At 39.0% G+C, this 25,186-nt stretch overlaps 1 long non-coding RNA gene across 8 annotated transcripts in view; it reads left to right on the top strand.

The window, feature by feature from the left end:
* The first annotated feature begins 3,769 nt into the window (after positions 1–3,769).
* Positions 3,770–25,186, top strand: part of LOC147375741 (uncharacterized) — a 629,781-nt gene continuing 608,364 nt past the window's right edge. For 6 of the 8 annotated variants that reach the window (XR_015160409.1, XR_015160408.1, XR_015160415.1 and 3 more), the window contains exon 1: positions 3,770–4,402. This is a non-coding gene — a long non-coding RNA (uncharacterized LOC147375741). The remainder of the gene's footprint in view (positions 4,403–25,186) is intronic. The other 2 variants (XR_015160413.1, XR_015160414.1) reach the window with 2 other exon arrangements.

Genomic DNA, 25,186 nt, shown 5'->3' with positions numbered 1-25,186 from the left:
GGTGGCACAGTTGGTAAAGAATCTACCTGCAATGGAGGAGATGAAGAGAAATGGGTTTGATCCCTGGGTCAGGAAGATCTCCTGGAGGAGGAAATGACAACCCACTCCAGTAATCTTGCCCAGAAAATCCCAGAGTAGGACACAACCGAGCAACTAAACAATAAGCTTTTATAGCACTTTGCTTCTATCTCCTATAGCATAAAGATTGTAGAAATTAAGCAGTGTAAAATGCAGTATTTGGCACAATGAAAATATTCATTAGATATTAGCCATTAGTTTTACTTACCACACAATGTCTGAGAGAAACATTTCTCTATATGTGTAGGTAATATGTAAAAAACTCCTCCAATAGTCTACCAGCTCTTTAAGAATAAGAAAAGACAATGATTTATTTATTTTAGCACTTAGAGTCTTAGAATTGTGCCTTGTTAGCTAGGCTAAGTGCAAAAAGCATTGGTTAAAACACTGACTAAGCAAATCTGTTACTAGAATCTAGAGAAGAAAATACAGACTGGAAAGGCTTTTGACCCTCTTATGTGCCAAGGCATTCTGTGGCATTTGATGGGCTTTACCTTATTCAATCCTTAAAACCACCCCGTGAAACATACATTGATCTCACTTTACACAGGAGGAAACTGAGACTCACGGAATTTAAATAATGTGCCCTATGTTAACAGCCAGTGAGAAGAGAAGCTAGAATTTGAAGCTGTTCTATATCTGACACCAGCTCTCAGGCTGTGGTTCCCAGCTTCCCTGACACTCACTGACATCACATTGTCCCCCAGGAAGCATGTAGGCACCAAAATGACTTTTAACGAAGATTACTGATACAGTTCAAGTGAAAGTGAAAGTCATTCAGTCACGTCTGACTCTTTGCAACCCCATAGACTATACAGTCCATAGAATTCTGCAGGCCAAAATACTGGAGGCAGAAGCCTTTCCCTTCTCCAGGGGATCTTCCAACGCAGGGATCTCACCCAGGTTTCCCACACTGCAGGCAGATTCTTTACAAGCTGAGCCACAAGGGAAGTCCAACACAGTTCACAAGCAATTAAAAAAATATTTGTCATTTCAAAGCAAAATTAGATTTCTAGGTTTTTTCAAGATGTCTCAAACCTCTTTGAAACATGTATTTGGAATAGACCATAAAATATTTAAATTGTAAGTTCCCATGGGAACAAATCAAAATTTTAGATGGTAGTGTGAATGAACATGTTGTCAGAGGACCCTAGATGTGTAAAGTCCTTTAATTGCCATTCCAGTGCTAATTTATATACTTTAATTAGATGTGTGTAGTATGCTTTGTTTAAAAAAAACAAAAACAAAAAACGGAACCATATGGATGCTGCCTCATTTTTATCTGAGTCCGTCCAGGGGCTGTAAACCTTAAAGTGATGTTGGAACCCAGCACCCTTCCATCTGCTAAGAAAGGTGAGAACAATAAGTCTTGGGGCAAAGGCTGAATATACATGAGAGGAGTGTAGCCCTGCACTACTCTTTGCTTCCACGTGCCTTGGACTAATTTGCTTTGACTAATAATATAATCTGCAAAGTAAGAAAGCCAAGTGATTTTTACCTATCTTGCTGATTACATGGTTTGGAGTAGGAATGCTTTTGGTTTGAGGTAGCTTTTTTTCATTTACCTTAAATATGAAACAATAAGCAATAGGATTTTCTTGAGAGAGAAAACTATCAAGTAGACCAGAGAGAGAAGAGGAATGGATTCTAGTGTGGGAAAGCCGAACAGCTCAGGCTCTGAGTTTGAGTTTGGGTTTATGACTTAACAGCTCTGTGGTTGGCTGTCAGCAAGCTTTGAACCTCTCTGAAGCTCAGTTTCCTCATTTACAAAATGAGATAATACCTTCTTCCTTGCCAGGTGATCATGAGATTTAAAGTGTGTCAAGTGTCTGGTGTTTAGCTAAGAAATACCTGATACAATTATGATAGTTTTTATTCTGATTGAAAGAACTTGTTTTCCAGTAGGGAAGCAGGGAAGTAGGGGCTTCCCTGGTGGCTCAGGTGGTAAAGGATCTGTCTGCAATATGGGAGACCCAGGTGGATTGGAAAGATCCCCTGGAGAAGGAAATGGCAACATGGTCAAGTAGTCTTGCCTGGAAAATTCCATGGACAGAGGAGCCTGGCAGGCTACGGTCCATGCGGTTGCAGAGTCTGACATGACTGAACGACTAACACCCACTGTTCCAGCAGTGAAAGGTTCTGAAAAGTATCAGGATTCAGGACAAATCTGGTTCATGTTGATGATAACTCTCAGTGCATTTTTCTTATTTCTTTGCCCTTCTCATGTCCCTGGCTTTCCTTGGGTTAAATTAATGTCCCAGACTCACTCTTATCAGACCCTCTCTTTTGTTTTTTCCTTTCATCCATTTAGACAAAAGAAACTGGCGGTGCTAATCAGACCAACTAGTCACAGACAGGCTTTGTCTGGAAGTCAAAAATCACTTCTCTTTCCTTTGCTCTGTCCAACTTCCTCCTCTGGTTGTCTCAATCTCTACATGTTGGTAATAAAATAAATTGTGAGACAGATCAACAAATGCATCACCTTGACACTTTGGTGAATGAAGACATAGCTTTGAATAATAGACTTGGCCAAAGTATCATCCTAGAGGCGTCCAGTTCTGTTCTTTACGAAACAGTTTCTATACCAGAAAACAACTGGTAGATACCTCCCTCAAACTGAGTATAATTCTTATAGATGTGGACAAAGGAAGCTATTTTCCTGAGGGATTCATTAAATTTTGATTAGCCTCCAATACATTTGTTCTGAACTACATGGAGGATTTCCCCCAGGCCAGGCTGGGGTTGCCAGCTGTGACAGAGATGGACATTTAATTTGTTTCTGATTGGGTTGTCATGGCTGGACATTTGTCATTTGAGAGTTCTTCTTTACTCCTTTCCCCCAAATCTACTTCTAACAAGAGAAATCTTTTAAAAATAAGGTAGATTAAAAATTGATGATGTGGAATATGTACTGAGTTGCTTTCTATTTTACTTAGTGAAAATCATAATTTTAGGGGCCAGCAATTAAAATTCCTGACTCTGCTACAGAAAAAGCTCAGATCACTCACAAAACACCCCAGTAATCTTGTCCCGTGTTCTAGGGAAGATTTACTAGCAGGCCTGTTCAGTGAGGCACATACAAGTTCATTACCTTTATAAAACACTCTACAGGAATTTTACTAGTATCCAAGGCAGTGTTGCTAGTGGTTTCCAGCTATACATTTTTACAAAAAACAAAAAGTAACCTGTCCTGTGTTAGCCTTGTGTATGGTCTTTTTTGCATCCTTGATAATCTTCAAAACTCAATCATTTATGCTAAATCCTATAATCATGTGTATTAGCTAGCAACCTGCTCCTACTGTTGGATTTCACTGTCCTTGTATTAAGAACTGCTTTAAGGATGCATTGTCTAAGCTGGAGTTTGCTCCCTTGCACTTCAGCTCAAACAACATTTCAGCAGAGATATAGGCACATATTCTGACTTTTGAGTTGCTGGACAGAAGGTCAACTGGGGTTTGCATGACTCAATTTCTCAACAGCAAATTGGGCAGGAGTGATGCTGAATGTTTATTTTAACGTTCTCCCTGGCCTTCAGCATGAGTCTTTGGTAATCTCATGTCAGACATTTGCTGAAATATGGCAGTTTTGATACTCATATTCTTTTCAGAGATTAGACTTCAAAGAACTTTTAAACCCATGATTCAGTTTGGAGCTCCTTTTGTGACCATAGCTTGATGGGGGTTCACCCACGTGCTTTGGAAACTTGAAACGGTCCCTCCCTCATAGTCCTCACTGACCAGGCATCTGTCTGCCCTTGTCTTGAGCTCTGAGTTGAGACATCCTGATCTGTGATACTTCTCTTTCAGCTTTCAGGTTAGTTTGGTCTAGTTAGGACAGAGGTACTATATTAAATAGATTTTATTTTGATTTTGTCTGTTTGAAGTGGGTGCTGTGTGATTATCTGTATAGAATACGAAAGTGAAAGTGAAGTTGCTCAGTTGTGTCCGACTCTTTGCAACCCCATGGACTGTACCCTACCAGGCTTCTCCGTCCATGGGATTTTCCAGGCAAGAATACTGGAGTGGGTTGCCATTTCCTTCTCCAGGAGATCTTCCTGACCCAGGGATTGAACCCAGGTTTCCTGCATTGTAAGCAGAAGCTTCACCGTCTGAGCCACCAGGGAAGTCCAATGGCCAATATTTGGCTCCATCACCAACATCCGCATGCCCATAGGATCCCTGGGTTGGTTTGTACTATGAAGACTGCGGTTTGGTTCCAGACTCACTCTGAGAAGAGAGGTGGACTGAATTAGCTACAGTGTGATACAATGTGCGCATGCGTCACAAAGACCATCCATGCACACACTGAAGTGAGCACATGAATGGTAAGCCCTTGCGTATTTTTGTTTCATGAGAAGTTTCTGCGAATGGAAAGAGCATTGTACCTGGAGAAGAGAGTTTCTAGTCCTGGCTTTTCTGCTAGCTAGCTGTGACCTTATTTAAGTCATTTAATTTTTCTTAAGCTCAGGTAGGATGTCTGTCAATGAGTAAGTTTTACTAGATGATTTCAAAGGTTCCTTTTAGCTCTAAAAAAAGCTTTTGATTCTCATAAAGGGATGTTTTATTTGATTGTGACATTTCATTTGGCACCTTATTCTGTACAGATGTCTTAACTCAGAGTATTTTGGTTCTTGTAGATTTAATACATGGAATTTATCATTCTATTAATGTTCCTTGGAATAAAATGCATGTCTGTGTATCTACCTGCTCTCACATTCATAATATATATTACATCTTTTTAATGTACATCGTGAGAAATGCCAGTGGAACTAAATGAAATATTATTATTGTTGCATTCATTCTTACCAACTCTGTAAGGCTAGATGAATTAAATAAGGAATGACATGTGCTATTGAAACTACATTTACCATATACTCAGGTGTCTACATGCTGCATAAATACAGATATTGAAAATACTTTGGGTTTTCTTTACTTAGGGCCATAAAAATTTCCAACTTGAAAATAAACTGAAAATAAATGGATGATTTGATTTTTTAAAACAGGAGTCTGAACAATTGGTACACACCCATGTCCCTGGGCAGATAGCACAGCTGGGGGCCCCTCAGTGCCTTTTGTCCTACACCTGGTGATGGAGCAGCTAAGGGGTGAGGTAGATATGAGAAGCACAGGTTATAAGATTATGAATAGTGGCAGATGATGAACTGAGGATCAAGAAGGCTGTGGGGACTCCTGAGAACAGAAAAGCCAGGGATAGTTGATCTCCTGCTCTCTATACCCTTCAGAACATTTTGCTTTTCCCCTTCTTTCTGTCCTTTATTTTCAGCCAACTGTTTGAGCAACTTCTCATCTTACTTCCACTCTATACAGACACTCTATTCTAATTTTTTGAAATCTCACTTTAACATGAATATTTATTTTTAGAGTTGAATAGTAACTCCACACCAGAAAGAATTTTACCTTGACATTTTTACATTTGAAGAATATAAGAAAAGACTTGGGAGGCAAGGGCTAGAAAGCAGGACATGGATTTCCATTTTGGGAAATGGTACTTAGAGTTTCCAGGTGGCTCATTGGTGAATAATCCAGTGGCCAATGCAGGAGAAAGAGGAGATGCAAATTCGATCACTGGGTTGGGAATATCCCCTGGTGGAGGAAACGGCAACCCACTCGGGTATTCTTGCCTGGAGAATTCGATGGACAGAGGAGCCTGGCAGGCTACTGTCCCTAGGGTTGCAATGAGTGAGACACAACTGAGCAAGCATTCATGCACGCACATGTGCTTAGAGTTTGCATTAGCAATTCTCATTTTAGGCAATCCCTTAAAAATGACTTAGTGATGTCAGAATGTATTTGCCTTTGATTTTTAACTTTCTGAAAACTGTGAAATAATTTATATAAAATAAAGTATACAAATCTGAGGTGTACAGCTCCACACACACACACACACACACTCCTTAACATCCTAGAAGGCTACTTTGTGACCCCTCTCAGCGTATAAATTCATCAATTTGTATTTCTTAATCTCTTGCAACATGTTTAAAAGAAGGCTTATAGTTGTTTAATTCAGAGATACTGCTTAGAAAAAATATATCCCAATAGCTTCATTTTAAGAAGCAAAAGCCAAGCCCTAGAAAACTTGTTTGGATAACATTGTGAGTGTGGGGTACAAGGCGCTCACTATTTCAAGATAATTCCAAGAGAAACTATTGCTGTGACCTACAGGTATCTTTTTACTGAGGGTCATTGCAAGCCACAATAGAATTCCAGTGGTCTCATTTGCAATCACACTCATCCTTAATAGCCATATTTGTGGCTTCCTGAGTAATGAGGTGATTTATCATGGTATGTCAGCCATAGAGAGTTCAATATAAATGAATTTAGTTTCTTTAAAAAAGGTATTTATATCTAAGCACTTTCACAATAATCTGACATTGCCCTTTAAAGGTAAGCACATATTATGTGATTTGCATATGAAGGAAGCAGGCATTACTCTTGCTTGACTGACTGTCAGCTTCAGCCCCTGCACCTGGTAGTCCCCAGGTCTGTCATTGTTTCCATGATAGAGCTCATTTTTCAAGGGTTAATAACATAGACCTTAACATTCACATTGGGTTGAAACTTGGCAACCACTATGAGTATACAGCCTAAGGAGCTGATTTTAAACAAAAATAGTTTAAATTGATTTACCCTTTTCAAATTAGAGTATGTCAAAATAATGGTACTTTGCTTCAGTACTAATGCTTTACAGTTACTTAATATAAAAATTTGTAAGCTACTATTCCCAGGTAGTAATTCGGGGGATGCCAGCTACGGGACAAGGTAAATAGAGATTGGTTTCCATTGAGAATTCCAAAAGGAATTTGCAAACTTTGACCATTTTTCTTTTGTAATATCACTTTAAAAGCAGAGATGTGATTGCCCTTACCTCTAATAGAAGGAAGCAGCTGTGGAAATAAACACAATTTGAAAAGTGGAAATAAAATGTTGGCAATCATGTTTGGTTGTATAGCCTTCTGATTTCAGGATGGGTTCCTTTCCACTCAGCACCTCTGAATGGTATTTGAACCGGGCTAAGCCCGGGTGTGCATAATTGTTCATGGTCTTTCACTTTTCAGTTTTAAAAACTCCACATAGAAAAAAGAAGGGAATATTTGCATTTCTACTATAGTACAATTTTTTGCTGCTGTGTTCAAATGTGCATTTCTATTTTATATACATTTATTAAAAATATAAACTCTTCCATCCTCCTTACTGAGCCAACAGAATTTAACTCTTGACACTCATTTTTCTCTTTTTAAAGAGACTTAGATGTGAGCATATTTGTATATTTAAAGTACAGCCACATTCTAAAGAAAAATGCTACTGGGAAATTTCTACACTGAAGCCATCTTCTCAGTGAGAGAAGAACTGGACTAATGAGGACATCATACTGTCAGTTTTCAACTTTGATCAATTTTGATTGAGCATGATACCAGACAGAATTTTGGAGAGGGAGTTCTTACATCCATTAGACAGTGAGACTGAGTTATCACGTGTCAAAAGATGCAACTTTATTCTAGTATTGTTCAAAGACGTGGCTGAGGACAGCTGTAAAGCGGTTAGAATTACAGAGTGATTTGTAATAAATTAGATGCTGGGATCTAATAATAATATAGTATCTTCCCCAGCATCTATAATAAAAGATGATGGGAAAGATAGAAGGCAGGAGGAGAAGGGGATGACAGAAGATGAGATGGTTGGATGGCATAGTGACTCAAAGAACTTGAGTTTGAGCAAGCTCTGGGAGATGGTGAAGGACAGGGAAGCCTGGCATGCTGCAGTCCTTGGGGTCACAAAGGGTCAGACACTATTGAGTGACTGAACAACAACAGTATTACAGAGTGATCTGTAATAAATTAGAGTTGTGAGACTGGAGGAATACAGTCTAGATAAAGCCAGGTACAGAGGAAATGACATTAGCCTTGGAGCCACACATTTTTGGATTCAAATTGTTTTTACCATATATTAGGTTATTTGTGCAAACTTGAACATGCTAATTATCTTTGCTGATTCTCAGCAAGGTGTTAGTGGTTACTGTATTTCAGTGTTTTTTTTTTTTTGTAAGAATTAAAACCAATATATGTAAAGCATTTGGTGCATAGTAGTTGCTTAATAAATGGTGAATGTTATTATGATGATGTGTTTGTAAGCATTTAGAAAGTGAACTTATAAGTCATGGAGAGTCTCTTCCAGTTGTATTACCTCCTGTTGAGAGGTCTCAGGGTGCACTTACATTCTCAGTTTTCTTGGTGGTGACTTCTTCAGAAATCTTCACAAGTTTTCTTCATGACTCTCACACTCAGGAAAGGACATGTCACTCAAAATGGGCTGTCCAGAGAAGTATGTATGGCATCTATACAGATGGCATCTGGCCAACCAATCAGAAGTTTAAATTCTAGTCATATAGAAAATAAGAGGACTTCCCTGGTGGTGCAGTGGATAGGAATCTGCCTGCTAATGCTGGGGACATGGATTCGATCCTGGGTTTGTGAACCATGGTTTGGGAAGATTTTATATGTTGCAGAGCAACTAAGCCCATGTGCTGCAACTACTGAAGCCCACTTGCCTAGAGCCTGTGCTCTGCAACAAGGGGAATTACCATAATGAGAAGCCCCTGTGCTGCAAGGAAGAGTAGCCCCTGCTTGCCACAACTAGAGAAAGTCCACATGTAGCAACGAAGACCCAGTGCAACCAAAAAGTAATTAAATAACTTTTTTTTTTTAAGAAAATAAGGCAGGAGGGTGGTAAAAGCAGAATGATGTACAGAGAAAAGGCAATGAGCAACATGAGTTAGAAAGAAGAATAGAAAGAAGCCATAATATGGTGACAGTAAACAAGTCATTTGTGCCCAAAGTGGGAAAGTAGAACTTCTTTGAAAAGTTGGGCCACAATAATGTAGGCCAATTGAGTCATGAGCAATAGACACATCTTTTGGACGGGAGACTCTATGAGTAGCACTGAAGGATTCCCTGCTCCCTGTGTCTAGAACGATTTCCATTTCTCCTGCAGGCCTGGTTCTATGATGTCTTTATATGAGCCTGTCTCTTATTCCCCATTTATGTTACAACAAATTCCCTTTAACTGAAGTAATTTCAGTGTGTCATCTGAAAAAGCCCAGTGAATAATGTTGTTTGATCTATAGATCAAGGTAACTTAGGGAAAAAATCCTAGATATTTCTTCTAGGGTTCAAGTCATGGATATGTGAAGTGGTGTGGTGTTTCTAGACCATAAGATACAAGTAATGGAGAAGTGGAGGATGAGCTGGAGAGGTCAGTAAGACAAGCTCATGGAAGCAAATTGCAAAATGTGGAGGAGCTTGGACAATATCTTATGGCTGCAGAAGCCCTTAGAGGGTTTTTAAGAAGGGAAAGATATGGGTGGATTTTTTTAGGCAGATGGTTTTAACTAAAGGGAGACAGACATAGAGACTGTTAAGTAGATTGACTTCTGATCACCAGGGCTTTAAATAAGTGAGCAGCTAGAGAAATGGAAAAGAGGCTATGGTGTTCAATACAATTTTAATTGGCTAAGTCTGAAATATCTGATTAATGTAGAAAGGGAAAGGGGCAGTCCATGATGAACCCCAAGTTTCTAATCTGAGTGCCTCAAAGGATTGGGGTGATATCATTGTTGAAAGTGAATCAGCTGGAAGAGATGGATTTGGGAGAAGATGAGAAATGCCATTTTGGATATGCAGTTTGTGATGTCAACAGGACATCCAAGTAGAGTTGTTCAGGAAGCAGTTATATGTATTAAGTGAAGTCTAGGGGGGAAGTCAGGGTAGGGGTAGAGAACACTCTCACCTTCATGTGATAGCTGAAGTCTGAAGGGTGGAAGAGATTATGTAAGAGCTGAGGAGGACTAGTACTCAGCTGGTCAAGAAATACCACTGACGGAGGAGGCAGAAGAAGAGGAGCCCATGTCACAGGACAGAAGGGCTAGTCAGAGTGAAATGAAGAACATCAAGAGAAGATGGTAAAATTAAAGCCAAGGGAGGCTAGAGTTTTGCTGAGAAGAAAGTAATTCTTCAACATAATTCAATGCAGCCGTGAAACACAGAAAGGTGACTATTGAACCCAGGGCAGTTTCAGTAGAAAAAGGGTTAAGGAGACGTTATAGTGGAGCTGTGAGTGAAAATGAATGAATACTGCTCTTTTGAAAAGTTTTGAAGGAGATATGATGGGGGGAGAGAGAGGCTGGGACACAGTTGAGGGAGATTTAGGGACAAGGGAGGTATGGAATCAGGGGAACTTTTTTATTTTTTTCATATGATGGGAACAACTTGACATTGTTTATGGGCTGACAAGGAGACAGACCGTAAGGAGACAGGACATTAACTTGAGATTAACTTGAGATTTAAGTGAGAGAGCATTCAACTGGTTAATGAAGTCCCAGAAGAGGGAGAGGAGTCTTCAAGGAAAACTTGTTTCATTCTCTGAGTCCAGAGGAAAAGGGTCAATGTGGGCGGCCATAGACACACTCATATTAATAGACTGTGGTGGCTATGGTGGAATGGAGAGCTAGAGGATGAGGTCACGACTATGAATTCAGTTTTCCCAGTAAGGAGGGAGGCAGTGTCAACTGCTGTGAGGGAGAGGTGCAGGATTGAGCCCTTGAGGAGACTGCAGGAGTCTGGAATTAGCGGTTGCTTTCAGGAGAGGGAGAGGGAGCTGCTTATAAGCAGATAAATTGTTTAACAGAGCTAGAGGGCAGAGAAATTCAGAGACCATGACCGTGTGGGATGCCCTTCTGCAAAGTTATGTGAGATTTTGGGGTGGCGATACTTAGCTAGTATCTTAAATCCACAGTCAGGTTTTTCATGTGTGGTCACTCAAGTACACATTTTCCTCATTGGATTCATTCCAAAGGCAATTTCGAAAGAACTGGGAGAGCTTCACACTGAGATAGTGACGTTTGGGCTGGGCACTGTGGAGTGATGCACATCCCTGTCTCACATACTGTTTGGTTTTCCAATTTACACCATATTCTCCTTTGGAGGACATACGTTTGGTTTTTAAATAAAGCAAATTCGAATCTGGGGGGATATTTTAAAGAATTTATTACCACTTCTTGGGCAACTTGGATTTTCCAAGAACCAAAATCATTACTGCAGGTATTGCCATTTTTTTTTCTGGTAGAAATACATTCATGCATTAGCTCAGGCACAAACACCTAAAACAAGGGGATTTACAGTAGTTAACACTTGGGCCCTGCTGATTTGCTGGCTGCGTCATCCTTATAATCAGCTCCTAAAAAGAGAGAAGTGGTTCTATAGAAAAAAATAAGGGTTTATCTGAAGTTTACTCCCAGTTCCGACTGAATGCCATTTTGCTTTTGAGTATGAAAATGCTAGCAGAAATCTTTTTTTCTTTTATTTTTTAAATGTACACTTTTGCTCTCTTTTTGCTCTCCTGACTTCTAGCTGGACCTGTAAAGAAACGTCAAACTAGCTATAGAGTTGTGTTGTGGGCAGTAATGGCTCTTTTAACAGCAGAGAATAGAAAGATCTCAAAGTGAAGCGCCTATTGTTGGAAGACTTGAGCCTGCCCTGGCCAACTTCCAAGTCTGAGTTAGTTTGGATTACACTTGGATTGGGTAGCATTTAATTCTGAAGGGAAGATTTGAATCAAATTGCTCACCTCTCAAAATTTAACCACCCCGGGGGGATAACGGTGTTAAACGCCTGATTCTCAGTAATAATCATAATAATACAACATTTACTCTTTTCAAATTTCCTGTCTTTAAGCCTTTGCCTTAAACACTACTCAAAATTTTCACATGTGGCTATTTGAAAATAGAATCCTTTTTTTTTTTGCTGTTATTGTGTAGTAACATAATCGCATGCATTATTTTTAGATATGCAGTTAGTTTGCCTCAAAAACATTTACCAAATAATTTGCCTCTAGATTTCAATTAGCAGACTTGCCTATATTAGCATTGCAAATGGAGTGGCCAAACTATATTATCAGAGTGCAAGGAATTATCTATGACACAAAGGCCACACCAAAACAGATAAGTGGCTTGTCATATAAACATTTATGAGCCAGTGGAATGACAGTCCTCATTTGAAAGCATACAGTATAAATTTGGCCCATACCACAGTGGGTGTGAAAATTGCAAGGTAAAATAAAACAGATGAGACCATTTAAGTTTGAAATGGAAGAACAGATCACTGGCAACAGCTATTTACTTTCACAGTCACTAAAATAGGGTGTTTTGTTGTGAAAACTATCAATACAGGGTGATGGATACCCTGCTTAAAGTGCCAATATGATGCCATTCTGAACTGCAAAACGATTTCATTACAAGTGTATGGGGAACCTTTAAACATGACATTACGATGCGACTATAATGTAGGATAACAATGGAAAAACAATTTCAGAGTAAGTGTAAGGAGACTATAACCATGCAGTTAGAAGGCCACTGGAATGTGAGATTATAATAGCTCAGCATTAAAATGGTGAAAAGGAGACGGTCAATTGCTTTTTTTTTTTAAACTGGGAATAACCTAGACAACATTTATACTCATGAATAGTACAACCATGGGATGTACTTTAGGGAGGAGGGAAACTCGGTACAATATATCCAGTTCTTATCCCTATTTTGAAGCATATTCCCACCTTTTCCCCCTTTTCTGAGGTTAAATTGGAGACACTTTTGTCTGACCTTATCATTCTCCTTTAACTTTACCGCTTTGAAACTCTGTTCCAAGTTCATAAACATTCTATTTCCCACTCTTGTCTAGCCCTGCGTCTTGACTCTATTAACCACCTATGGGGTAAAATTTGAGTTCCCTGAGAATGGTTTCCTATTGCCCATCTTAACCTCTCTGACCTCTAGTTCTCCCAGGACTTCAGCTGAAATCTCATCATTATTCTTTTTGTTCTAAATGGAATTTTCATTTTCAAGAGTATCTGATAAATTGAAGTTGAAGAAACACTGATAAATTTATAAAATGTTGTTATCTATTTGAAGGGTAACATATTAAACTTGAACAGTCTAAGAAGCCTAGACTTTGTCCTCAGAAAGACCTGAGTTCATATCCTGGCTCTCAGACTGAGTTGTATGTGAATTCAAAGATTTTTTCTACGCCTTACTTTCCTCATCTTCATAGTGGGACTAATATCAACTCTTAATTCCTAGGCTATTTGCAAAATGAAAATGATACCATGTGTCAAATGCCTTTCAGAGTACCTGGCCTACATAAGCTCTCTGTACAGATGTAGAAGAAGAAAAAGGAATAATCAGGATCCTAGGGAGTGAAGAAAAGTAGAGAGAAAGGAGTTTCATGATCGTGTGAGGGAGAGGGTTTCTCTCTAATTTTACTAATTTACAATTTCTTTTTTTTTTTAGTTAAAAATTTTTTGGGACCTTGCTGCGTGACATAGGGGATCTTAGTGACATGAGGGATTGAACCCACACCCTCTGCATTAGAAGTGCAGAGTCTTAACCACTGGACTGCTCTGGAGGTCCCTAAAATTTCTTTTTGAGTCACTTCAGTTTTAATTACAGTCTCTTGGTTTTGATTATCTAAGGCACTTGTATTTTCATATCCCTTCCTGCTGTTCTACCTTTTTAGGTTGCTGTGTTTGTCCATAATTACCATTCCACTTAGTGCTGCTGTTTCTAGGCTGGTGGAAAGTCTGTCCTCAGGACATGACTATGGCCACAGCTTGACATGTCTGTCACTGGGCCTCTTATCTCTAAGCTTCTAGCTTGCTGGGTGCTACCTTACATAAAGGTATTTCATCTCAGATTACCTGGGGCTGTTATTTTCTAGCTGTTGAGGTTATACAAAATATGCAAACATGTATTTTGTCACATCCTTGAGCCAGTTTTAAATCTATTTATCCATCTTACACTTAAAGGCAAATTCACCAATAAGATCAAACATAATTTTGTTAGTATAGGATAAAATCTTTTCTCCCCAGAGCTCTCTTCTGTTGCTGCTGCTGCTGCTGCTAAGTCGCTTCAGTCGTGTCCAACTCTGTGCGACCCCATAGATGGCAGCCCACCAGGCTCCCTCATCCCTGGGATTCTCCAGGCTAAGGACCTTGATTTTAACTATGGCATTAGTTTTAGTCTAAGGCTCTTTTAACATTAACAGAATGTTCTCGTGAAGGAGTTACCTGGCTCTAAAAATATGTTCTTGGATGATTCAGGTTTAATGGCTTCATTCAGCATACCATTGGCTTATTTCCTTAAAAGTCCTTCCATAAGGATGAATCATCAAAGGAATAACTCACTAAACTTGAACTCCTTGAGACCAGGGCTCAAGATGAACATACATTTATGGTCCTAGGCTTTAGCAGTGCCAGACATTGAAGGTGATTAATGAATGATTTTTGGAATAGAGTTTATATAGACTGCAAACCAAGCCAAATTGTCTGAAGCAGTATTATCTAGGGTGATCTAGAATGCAATGCAACTGCTTTGTACTTAGCTCATAATGAACCCATAACTGAACTATAGGAAAGACATGAAGATAAATATTAAGGATATAACATGGAGCTAGGATTGGGAAAGAAACATATTTGTTATGTGTCTATTGTATGTTAGACTTCATATGCTTTACTTAGTTCACTTACTCTTTAAGATAACCCTAAGATGTAGGCATTGCCATCAATATTTGATAAAGAACAGAAGTCTAAAAGAGGTTGGGAGTCTTGATTGAGGTCACATACATGGAAGTGCTGGGCTTCCCTAGTGGCTTAGAGGTAAAGTATCCACCTGTCAAGGCAGGAGATGCGAGTTCGATCCCTGGGTCGGGAGCAACCCCTGCAGAAGGAAATGGCAACCCACTTCAGTATTCTTGCCTTGAAAATCCCATGGACAGAGGAGCCTGGTGGGCCCTGTCCATGGGATCGCAAAAGAGTCAGACACGACTTAACGACTAAACAACAGCACAACATGGAAGTGCTACTAATTGGATGTAACTAGTTGTTCGGCTACACATTCTTTGCTATTTTTACTCTATCACATCGCTGCCCTGCTGTGTGAATTTAATTACAATCCAATAGAGGAGAAGAGACAGGAACACAAAGGATGGAGAGCAAGGTAATCTCTGATAAGTATCATATGTGTGGAATGAAGCACACCAAAGGGTATGAATGAGGAAAAGATTACTTCTGCCATTTATCTCTTTTCTTCTTCCCTCTGCTCCTTTAGGGATGTTTTTTTCCCAACTGGCTCGCCCTCTCTTTCCAGAAGCAAGAGTCACCATTGACATCATAACTTGCTTAAGCCAATGAGTGTAGCTAATAAGAAACCCTAATCTCTAGGCTACTTTCTGTGTTTCAGATCCCTTCTCCTCCCATTTCTTTCATAGCCTGGATGATCCTTCTCTCTTCCCCAAGTGTTCAAAGTCTACTTATTTTATCAGGTTCAGGCCAATGCACTTTCTGGGAATACTCCACCATCAGAATTAGTACCACCTTTTCACTTTTCTGCCAGCACAGAGGTCATACATCTCTATGGTACTTGTTAATTACTGTCAAGCATAGGGGAGTATCCTATTGGCAAATCAAAGTGTGTTTTCCTTTGGGATTTGGACATTTCTGAGCATATGGGTCATTCTAGTGAGATGGTCTTTTAGGAGTCCATTTATCTAAGAGTTGGAGAAGTCTCAGGAACAAGGGATAAGGTTGGGTAAATAAAAAATCAGAATCAGAAACATATCCTTTGTGCAAAATAACATTACTTTTGTGGTAGGAGGATAGGTTTCCTTTATGAGTTCAGCATTCCTCCAGCCCTCATCTAGTTGAGCCTGAGGCAGAAAGTGGTGGGATGTAGAAGAAGCTGTAACTAAAATATCTGAAAATGGTTTTCATACAAACTCTCCTTGAGATTTTTGGGATAAGAAAGTAGTGTTACTTGGAACTGAGATACACAGTAACACTGTGTGGACACAGTATTATTCCAATGCCATAATTCAGCAAGTATATCAGAACTGCAGAGATCACTGTCTGACTTTATTTCATCACAGGCTTTAGCAGAGGCTCTTGGTATCTGAAACCTGCTGGAAAAGGAGTTAAGCTCCAAGGCAAGAGAATCACAATTCCACCTGTATAAAATATACTGTTGATGGGCAAAATAGTATGTCTTCCAAATGGATGCAATATTTCCTTTCAAATGTATGTAAAGACTTTGATGAATACATATACATTTATTAAAAGAATTACTAAATTCATAATAACTTATATCATTTTATATACTTGCAATGAACAGACACTAAAATGTACTTATTTTTTAATAAATGCAAGTGAATATGAAGCTTTTTAGTGTTAGACAGGCATTCCTATTCTCACAGATGCTATGAGGGGTGAAGTTAGTGACATCTGGTGGTGGTAGCTCCCACTAGATGGATTAACTCCGTGAAAACTAGTACTGGCTAATCTTTACCATTAAATGCACAAATGTTGGTACCTGGCATTTAGTAAGTCAGTACTGATGAATGAATGAGTGAATGAATAATATTTGGGCTGACAAATGTCTATTATTTTACCACTGCTTCCTGACATGATGTATAAAATCCAGCTATAAATTAGTCTACATGAAAACAAGCAAAAAGATAAAAAAGAGAGAAGTCTATCAGTTTTTAGTCAATTGGTACATAAATACTATGCTATTTTATGTTTTTTTTTTTTTTCCAGTGGTACAGTCATGTGGATCAGCCCATATGTGAACTTGTTCCCACCCAATGAATCAGTTGAGATGGGAATAATAATTTAATTTTGTGCACATCACTTGTGACTGTCACAATAAAGTGCTGATGTGTGTTAGTTGCAAGAAAAAGATGATCCATGTAATTTGAGCTTTTTTTCATGAACCTTAAAATGTGACTTGTAAAGAGTTGTTTTAAAAATGGAAAAAACTCTTTGGTAACTCTTCAAAGGGAGTAAATGATGTACTTGGGATGATTTTAATCAAATCATTTTCCATAAAGAGGTGTCAGGTTGTGTGTGACATGAAGCAGGTCTCCTAATTGGCTCTCATCCACAGGCCAGAGATTTTGCTCCAAACTCCATGGATGAGATCAGGACAGTTTCCAAGTTTTACTTTTTCCTTACTTCGGGACTGTCAACTCTCAGAAAATTGAAGCAAGCCCTAATTTATACCATTCAATTTGCACTCATGCCATTGAAGTATCATGGGAGAGATAACAAGAGGAAGTGGAATCATGAAATTCAAGCAATCCTAAGTGGTTCAAGCTAAAAGGGAGCTTAGAGATCATCATAGTCCAGCCTGTTCATTTTACTTATGTAGCCCAAAATGTGAAGTGGCTTGTATATGATCACATGTCTAGTTAGTCCTAAAGTTTTGCCTATAAGCTTTTTCCTGCCTTAAAATCTCTAGTTAGCTGTTCAGTTCAGTTCAGTCACTCAGTCGTGTCTGATTCTTTGCCATCCCATGAATCGCAGCACGCCAGGCCTCCCTGTCCATCACCAACTCCCAGAATTCACTCAGACTCATGTCCATCGAGTCAGTGATGCCATCCAGCCATCTCATCCTCTGTTGTCCCCTTCTCCTCCTGCTTCCAATCCCTCCCAGCATCAGAGTCTTTTCCAATGAGTCAACTCTTCGCATGAGGTGGCCAAAGTACTGGAGTTTCAGCTTTAGCATCATTCCTTCCAAAGAAATCCCAGGGCTGGATCTCCTTCAGAATGGACTGGTTGGATCTCCTTGCAGTCCAAGGGACTCTCAAGAGTCTTCTCCAACACCACAGTTCAAAAGCATCAATTCTTCGGCACTCAGCTTTCTTCACAGTCCAACTCTCACATTCATACGTGACCACTGGAAAAACCATAGCCTTGACTAGACTCACTCCAGTACTCTTGCCTGGAAAATTCCATGGATGGAGGAGCCTGGTTGGCTACACTTCATGGGGTTGCAAAGAGTTGAACACGACTGAGTGACTTCACTTTCTTTCTATAGTTCCTTTTGGAGAAGAAAGTGGCAACCCACTCCAGTGTTCTTGCCTGGAGGATCCTGTGGACAGAGGGGCCTGGTGGGCTGCAGTCTATGGGTTGCAAAGAGTCAGACACGACTGAGCAACTAACACATACACAAACTCATCCAGGTTTTAGCTCCAGTGATGGTTTTATATTTTCTTTCTTTATCCTTTTATTTTCTTCTGAAAAAAAAAAAAAGATGAAAATAGTAAATGTCATTTCTGAATCTGAATTTTCTGAGTGTTGGTCATGTTCAAAAGATAGTAAAATGTGATCAAAACATGATAAAATCTGGTTATTCAAGAGTACTTTTTTAGAGCATCATGAGACTTATCTGACACTGACTGTAGGAAAAAACAATTCAGAAAGAAAAACTTGTTATATTCCCCACCAGAGGGAGACAATTTTTTTCCTTTGCCTTTCAAAACCTAAATTCTGATTAGCACAGGTTTGAAGAGTATAATACAGGGTTTACTAGGGCTGATTAATACACAAGGGAAAAAAACAAACTTACAATCTAATTTGTTTACTTTTGTCTTTTAATATCAAATTATTTTCAAGATCTAAGTTCTGTTCTGGCAGCCCAGCAAATGCTACTTAACATGCATGGAACTTTAAGAGCTACTTGTTATTTCAGTGTCGACTTTATCTCTAATTATATTAGTATGGATTCAGATAGGACACTGATAATATAACAACATGGAATAATTTAGCATAATTATTTCCTGTAGTAAGATGTTTACAAGTCAACCTTAAACTAATAGAGATAAGGGGCATGGTGGTGGAGGAGAAGTAAAAACTGGTAACAATATGTTGCTTTCTATTGGCAAGACTGTAGATGTTGGAATAAGCTGAATCCAGTTAGTCAGTTTTTAATATGCTGCAATGCTTTAACAATTTCTGAAAAGAAATTCACTTACAGCAGTTGCTGATTTGGGAAAAATGATACATGAGCAATAGCACCTATCTCTGGCATATCTGTGCTTACAGTTATTAAACATTTTATCAAAAATATAGAAAACTGTCCAGAGATTTATAGTGTAAAACCTACTGTACTTTTAAAAAGTCCAATTTCATGCCCAATTTAATAGAGCGTTAGATATACATGTCCAGTGTAATTACTCGGATGTTTCATTCTTCTCTGTGGTTCTTTTTGGAAACCAGTTCATATCTGACCTTGTGCAAATGTTTTTTAAATTACTCTGAAACATTTTACAAATCCAATTAGTGCATGCACAGTCAAATCTTTTCAGCTCACCTCAGCTGACGCAGGGCGCTGGTGAGGTGGCCTTATTGCTTATTGTGATTCTTATTTACTTTCTCTTTGTCACTTTCAGAAAATAAATATGCACAGCTAGAATATGGAATGATATTCAGAAGCTCACATGCTAACATGGGTTACTGTGGAGGCATCAGGTGAAATATTTGTGTGCTTAGGGACATGAGTTTCTCATCATAATACCGTGGAGGTAAATGGATGCTTTGGAAAAGCACAGAGTGTCACTTAAGTTTCACTTGCCTCAGGAATCATTTAATCAGCAAGCACAGTTAATAATTCTGCTTTTCCATTTGTCAAGATCTCAATATTTTTTCAATATGAGGTCTGCTCCAGTGTACTTTACATGACACTTTATAATTAGTGGTACTTGAGAATTTGGCAGTTTTAAAAATTCATACAACATTCTTAGTTACAATTTATAAATGATTTTAAAGTATAATTAACATTCATCTTTACAAGTTATATGCAAACAAATATGCAAATTTAGAAGTAAATATGCAAACATATAAAATGTTTCTGAATTAAGTAGTCCTTAACATTTTTAATGAAATCAATATTTTATTCATATTTTGCACACAATTTTGAGTACTTACTGATTTGAGGGCTAGAGCATATAGGTTTTTGCATATTGCAACCTCTAGTAGCAACAGGAGGGAAATGAGAATGTGTTTCTTTTTGGTGAAAACTGAAAGGATGATCCAGCAGACAAATCTAAAGATGCTGCCTAGTGGATTATTGATGCAATCAATAGCCATTTTACTCCTTGAACTCTTAACTTTACAAGGAACCTCAACTTCCTTAGATGACACAAACCTGTTTGGATCTTGGAAAGATAAAGTTGAGAACATCAAAAAGGTCCCCCAACTTCTTGAGTTGGTGGCTAATACAGGCTAATAAACCAAGTTGTGAACTATGAATTTTTAATGTACTGCAGTCTAAAAGGAGAAGAATGTCAGGTTCAGTATGAGATGAACAAAGGATTATTGAGAAAATGCAGCTTTGAAGGAGAAGTTACTAATCAAGAAAACAGATTCATTAAGTTTACTTATAATTTTTAAAGTCTCTCCAAATGGTTAACTGATTCAAAATCTGCCTGTATGCTAAGTTGCTTCAGTCATGTCTGACTCTGTGCAACGCTATGGACTGCAGCCTGCCAGGCTCCTCTGTCTAGGGGACTCTCCAGGCAAGAATACTGGAGTGGGTTGGTGTGCCCTCCTCCAGGGGATCTTCCTGATCCACATCTCTTGTGTCTCCTGCATTGACAGGGAGGTTCTTTACCATTAGTGCCACCTGTGAAAGTGAAAGTCGCTCAGTCGTCCAACTCTTTGCGACCCCATGTACTATATAGTTCACAGAATTCTCCAGGCCAGAATACTGGAGTGGGTAGTTGTTCCCTTCTACAGGGATTGAACCCAGTTCTCCCACACTGCAGGTGGATTCTTTATCAGCTGAGCCACCAAGGAAGCCCTCAAAATCTGCCTTCATTCATTTAACAAACATTCGTCTTACAAGGGTTTCCTTGGTGGCTCAGATGATAGAGTGTCTGGCTGAAATGCAGGAGAAACCCGGTTTTGATTCCTGGGTCAGGAAGATCCCCTGGAGACGAGAATGGCTACAGTATTCTTGCTTGAGAAATCTCATGGACAGAGGGCCTGGTGGGCTACAGTCCATGCTCAGCTTCAGTTCCTCCTCTTCAAGAAAAATTTCCCATTACCATGCTCTTTCTTCTCTGAACTCATATTGCATTATAAGTCAATCAAACGAAGGTTTTTATGTGCTTATTATGGGCAAAGAGTACACCCAGTACTATGGGGGATACAAAGAAGTATGAATTAATCAATTAGCACCATGTGCTTTAGCACTAAAATGTTCTTCCATTTTTACAGATATGCATGCTGTATTAGTTTTAAATGACAAATTTCTTGAGGTAAAAGAACACCATTTATACAAGAGATCATGAAGATTTACTCTAAGGAGCATCTCTGATGAATTCATGGCTGTTCACTAGAATGCTATGTAAAGAAGGATTCTGAGGTTGTGTCACTAACAATCCCAACACAGCCATGTTGTTGTTATCTTTGCTCAACTTAGAATCTTTTTTCAGTAGTAGCATTTCTTTCATTAGTAAATGAGAGCTTTATGATCCATTTAATTTCCCTTTTAGTTGCTAGAAACTCAAGGGACTTTTTTTGATATAATTTTCTCCTTTTCCTTTATTACTTGATTTTTTTCTTTTATTTTGTGGACTGTTGCTGTACTGTAATTTGTTTTAAAGAGCTAGTTGCTTTAAATCTTTTTGAAGGAAACAGATAATTACATATGCTTCTTTCTGTAAATTTTATGGCACCTAGTATAGTTCTGGGGCCCTAAGGAGGCATAGAATACATGTTCTTTGATTGCATGGAGAACACTGAACTCGATGCTGTGGGGGTCTCATATGTTAGATGCACAATGATGCATGAATGAGTGAGTGAATGAATGAATGAATGAGTTCAGAGGGAATTTAAACCATGACAAAGATCATGATGGGGTGTGATTTACTTAGGAAAGCATGAGACTAGAGATGAATCTCGGCTAATGCCTTTAAAAAAAGCATAGACTAAAGATTGAAACAGGAGGAAGTGACTTGGAGGAGAATAAACAAAGGTATAGCAAGAATTTAAAATAACAGAAACCAGAATGCAACAATGGGCTTCCCTGGTGGCTGTGGTAAAGATTCCGCCTGCAATGCAGGAGTTCTGGGTTTGATCCCTGAGTTGGGAAGATCTCCTGGAAGTGGATGTGGCAACCCACTTGAGTATTCTTTCCTGGAGAATCCCCATGGACAGAGGAGCCTGGCAGATTACAGTCCATTGGGTTGCAAAAAGTTGGACATGACTGAGTGACTAAGCACAGCACATAATGCAATACTATTTGACTCTTCTATGTGGACCTTCTATTGGCTTGGGTGGAAGATAAGATTTTAGAGAGCAAGAATTAAAAAAAAAAAATCCATACAGATTACATTAGTTTAGCCTTCTGCGAGGTTTTTCCAGGGTATTCTGTTGAGGTTGTTTGATGATGAAGATGATCTGGCTACCTACATTTATTTCAACTTCAAAAAATAAAAGACACAGGATGTGATGACTTGAGTTTGCTGATCTAGGGTAAAAGAATTCATTTAGATGCATCACAAATTAATCTTCCTTCACAAAATCAGAATAAACACTTGAAATTCTGTTTTGCTGAAAGCTGCTCCAGAATGTCTGTGGAGACTGGTTTTGTTTATTTGCTGCTATACAACAGTCTTAGGTAAACAACATATAGCTCTATCTATGTGCATCCGGGTAGGCTTCAACATTTTTATTATGCAACCTAGATATGAAAAAGCCCGATCCACTGCCTTAGCAAAATAGCTAAATCTCATTAAGTATAAAACAAACTCCTACCACGCTCTCGTCAAGTAACCTTGGCCTTTAAAGACTGTCCTGGCACAATCAGTCACTTCCATATGCCTGTCATTCTTCCCTTATTCTAGGGTTTTCTTTCTCAACGTTTTGTTTCTCTGGGCTGAATTTCATCTCAGTTGATTGCCCCATTCACTTTTCATTCAGTCATAATTGTTTTTTGAATTGTCTTAAATTCTCAAATGGATCATGACAATTTGAAAATTAACAATGGCACCTTAATTGCATGGGGCTGTGTGATCCACAAAACCCTGTTGGTTGATGCTCTTCCCTCCACCTGTAATTTTTTTTTAACCAAATGTGAAAAGGTAGAAATACACACATAAAAGCAGAAAATACACAAGGTTGTGATTTATAAAAATGCTTGCCTTTCCAATATTTTATAATTCAATCACTAATACCTACAAAATCATTTTAATACTGGAATTAATAAAAAATTCAATCAGGTTTTCTTTCTTTCAAACTTTTTTCTCTTGTGGAAGTAGGAACATATGCAAGCAGGACAATATTTTCTGTACATGTATAGACATTAAAATTCAGGAAAATATCATTATTCTTTAGTTATCTGACTTCAGTGAGGCTCTCAATGCAGCCTAGCAATCCTCTTACTTGTCCGTTTGTCTTCTTCTAGAATTTCTCATGAGTCATCTGTTCCAAACCTTTGCTCAGTAGCTCAGTCATGTCCAACTCTTTGCAACCCCATGGACTGTAGCCCTCCAAGCTCCTCTCTCCATGGGATTTTCCAGGCGAAAATACTGGAATGGGTAGACATTTCCAATCCGTGTCTCCTGCATTGCAGGTGGATTCTTTACTGCTGAGCCACTAGGGAAACCATGTTCCAAACCTTTAAACCTGTGTCATTCTTCTCATCCCCCTCGTTGTCAGCCTTTAGTCCTGTTTTGTAATTTACAGACAGTATATAACAGTTTCTGAGCAGTTTCATTGGATTTTCCTTGCTTCTACCTTTAGGTTCATCTACAGAAGCACACAGATTTTAACTTATTTCTCTCTCAGTCTTGAAGGGAGAAAGTTTTACCTTAATTCTAAGACTAGCCTTTTGCAAGCCTTGGATTCTGTCTCCTCTGTCCTCTCCTCTAGACACCAGTCTCTTTCTTTCCCTCTCCTTTGGCTCCCTCTCAGCCTGCAGGCATGAACAAGTCTGGCCTTCACCATTTGCTATAATCTTAAACCACTCCTGCCCCACCCTACCTTCTTATCTTATCTACTCTTGGCCCTCTGGGTGTAGCCAACTCTTTTTTCTACCTGCAACCCCCAGTACCTCATTCACTGTGTATTGGGTGTTAGGACATGTAGACCATACCTATTCTAGGCAATCACCTGGGAGCTCTTGCCACTTATTCATTTTTCTACTTCATTGTCCTTGTTCCCTCTTTCCTTATTCCTAACCCCACCTTTAGAGAGCTGTTTCTGGGTCCTCAGCTTTGGGTCTTGTGTGTTTCTCTGGTTGTAACTTTCATGAACCTCCCTATTTATCCTAATCTGACCTGGTGGGCCAAAATTTGGCCCTTTCCACCAGGAAAGGAGGTGTCAGATATTTTCCTGAACTATAAAGCACTTTGAAACATTTTTTTGTTATTTCCTCAGCTTCCAGTCACCTCTTATCCCATTGAAATACCTGGTCTTGCTGAGGTCGCTGATGGCTTCCTAATTGCTAGATCCAACAGTCCATTTCAAATTTTCAACGTTTCTCAACTTTTAACATTGTTGACTTTTTTTTGACTTTTTGATGCTTTTCCTCCATTGGCTTCCAGACACCAATCAATATACACATTTTTACTGAACACTGATTGCTTTGATATTTGAGATAAAAAAGGAGCAATACATGTTTTCTGCCTCCAAGTATAACAATGTAGGGGAAAAGAAAGACAAATAAGTAGGCAAGTACAAGTCAGGAAATAAAGTCTACGCATAAAAGGTTACTCATTTCTGTGCCCATAGGGCCAAAGAGGATTTGACTTCTTTCTACTGGATGGGGCCATGGGTGAGAGTTCCAGGAAGAAGGATTGTTACACACTAAGGTACAAAGGTATGGGCTTCCCTGGTGGCTCAGATGGTAAAGCATCTGCCTGCAACGCAGAAGACCTGGGTTCGATTCCTGGGTCTGGAAGATCCCCTGAAGAAGGAAATGGCAATCCACTCCAGCACTCTTGCCTGGAAAATCCCATGGATGGAGGAACCTGATAGGCAACAGTCCATGGGGTCGCAAAGAGTCGGACATGACTTCACTTTCACTTTCAAGGTACAAAGGAGAGTGACCATGAATGTCCAGATAGTTTCAAGAGTTCAGTGTGGTTGGAACAAAGGGTTTAATGTATGTATTATGATAAATGGAGCTGAAGAGAGCAAGGGTCAGATCTTGGAAGGCTACATGAACCATTTTAAAGAGTTTGGAAATTATGTAAAGACAATGA

This window comes from Bos grunniens, chromosome 3 (assembly GCF_055505025.1).
Source record: "Bos grunniens cultivar Pamir isolate PY7600 chromosome 3, Bosgru_T2T1.0, whole genome shotgun sequence".
Classification (NCBI taxonomy): Eukaryota; Metazoa; Chordata; class Mammalia; order Artiodactyla; family Bovidae; genus Bos; species Bos grunniens.
Note: the sequence above shows the minus strand (reverse complement) of the source record. Positions and strands in the feature narration are given on the sequence as shown.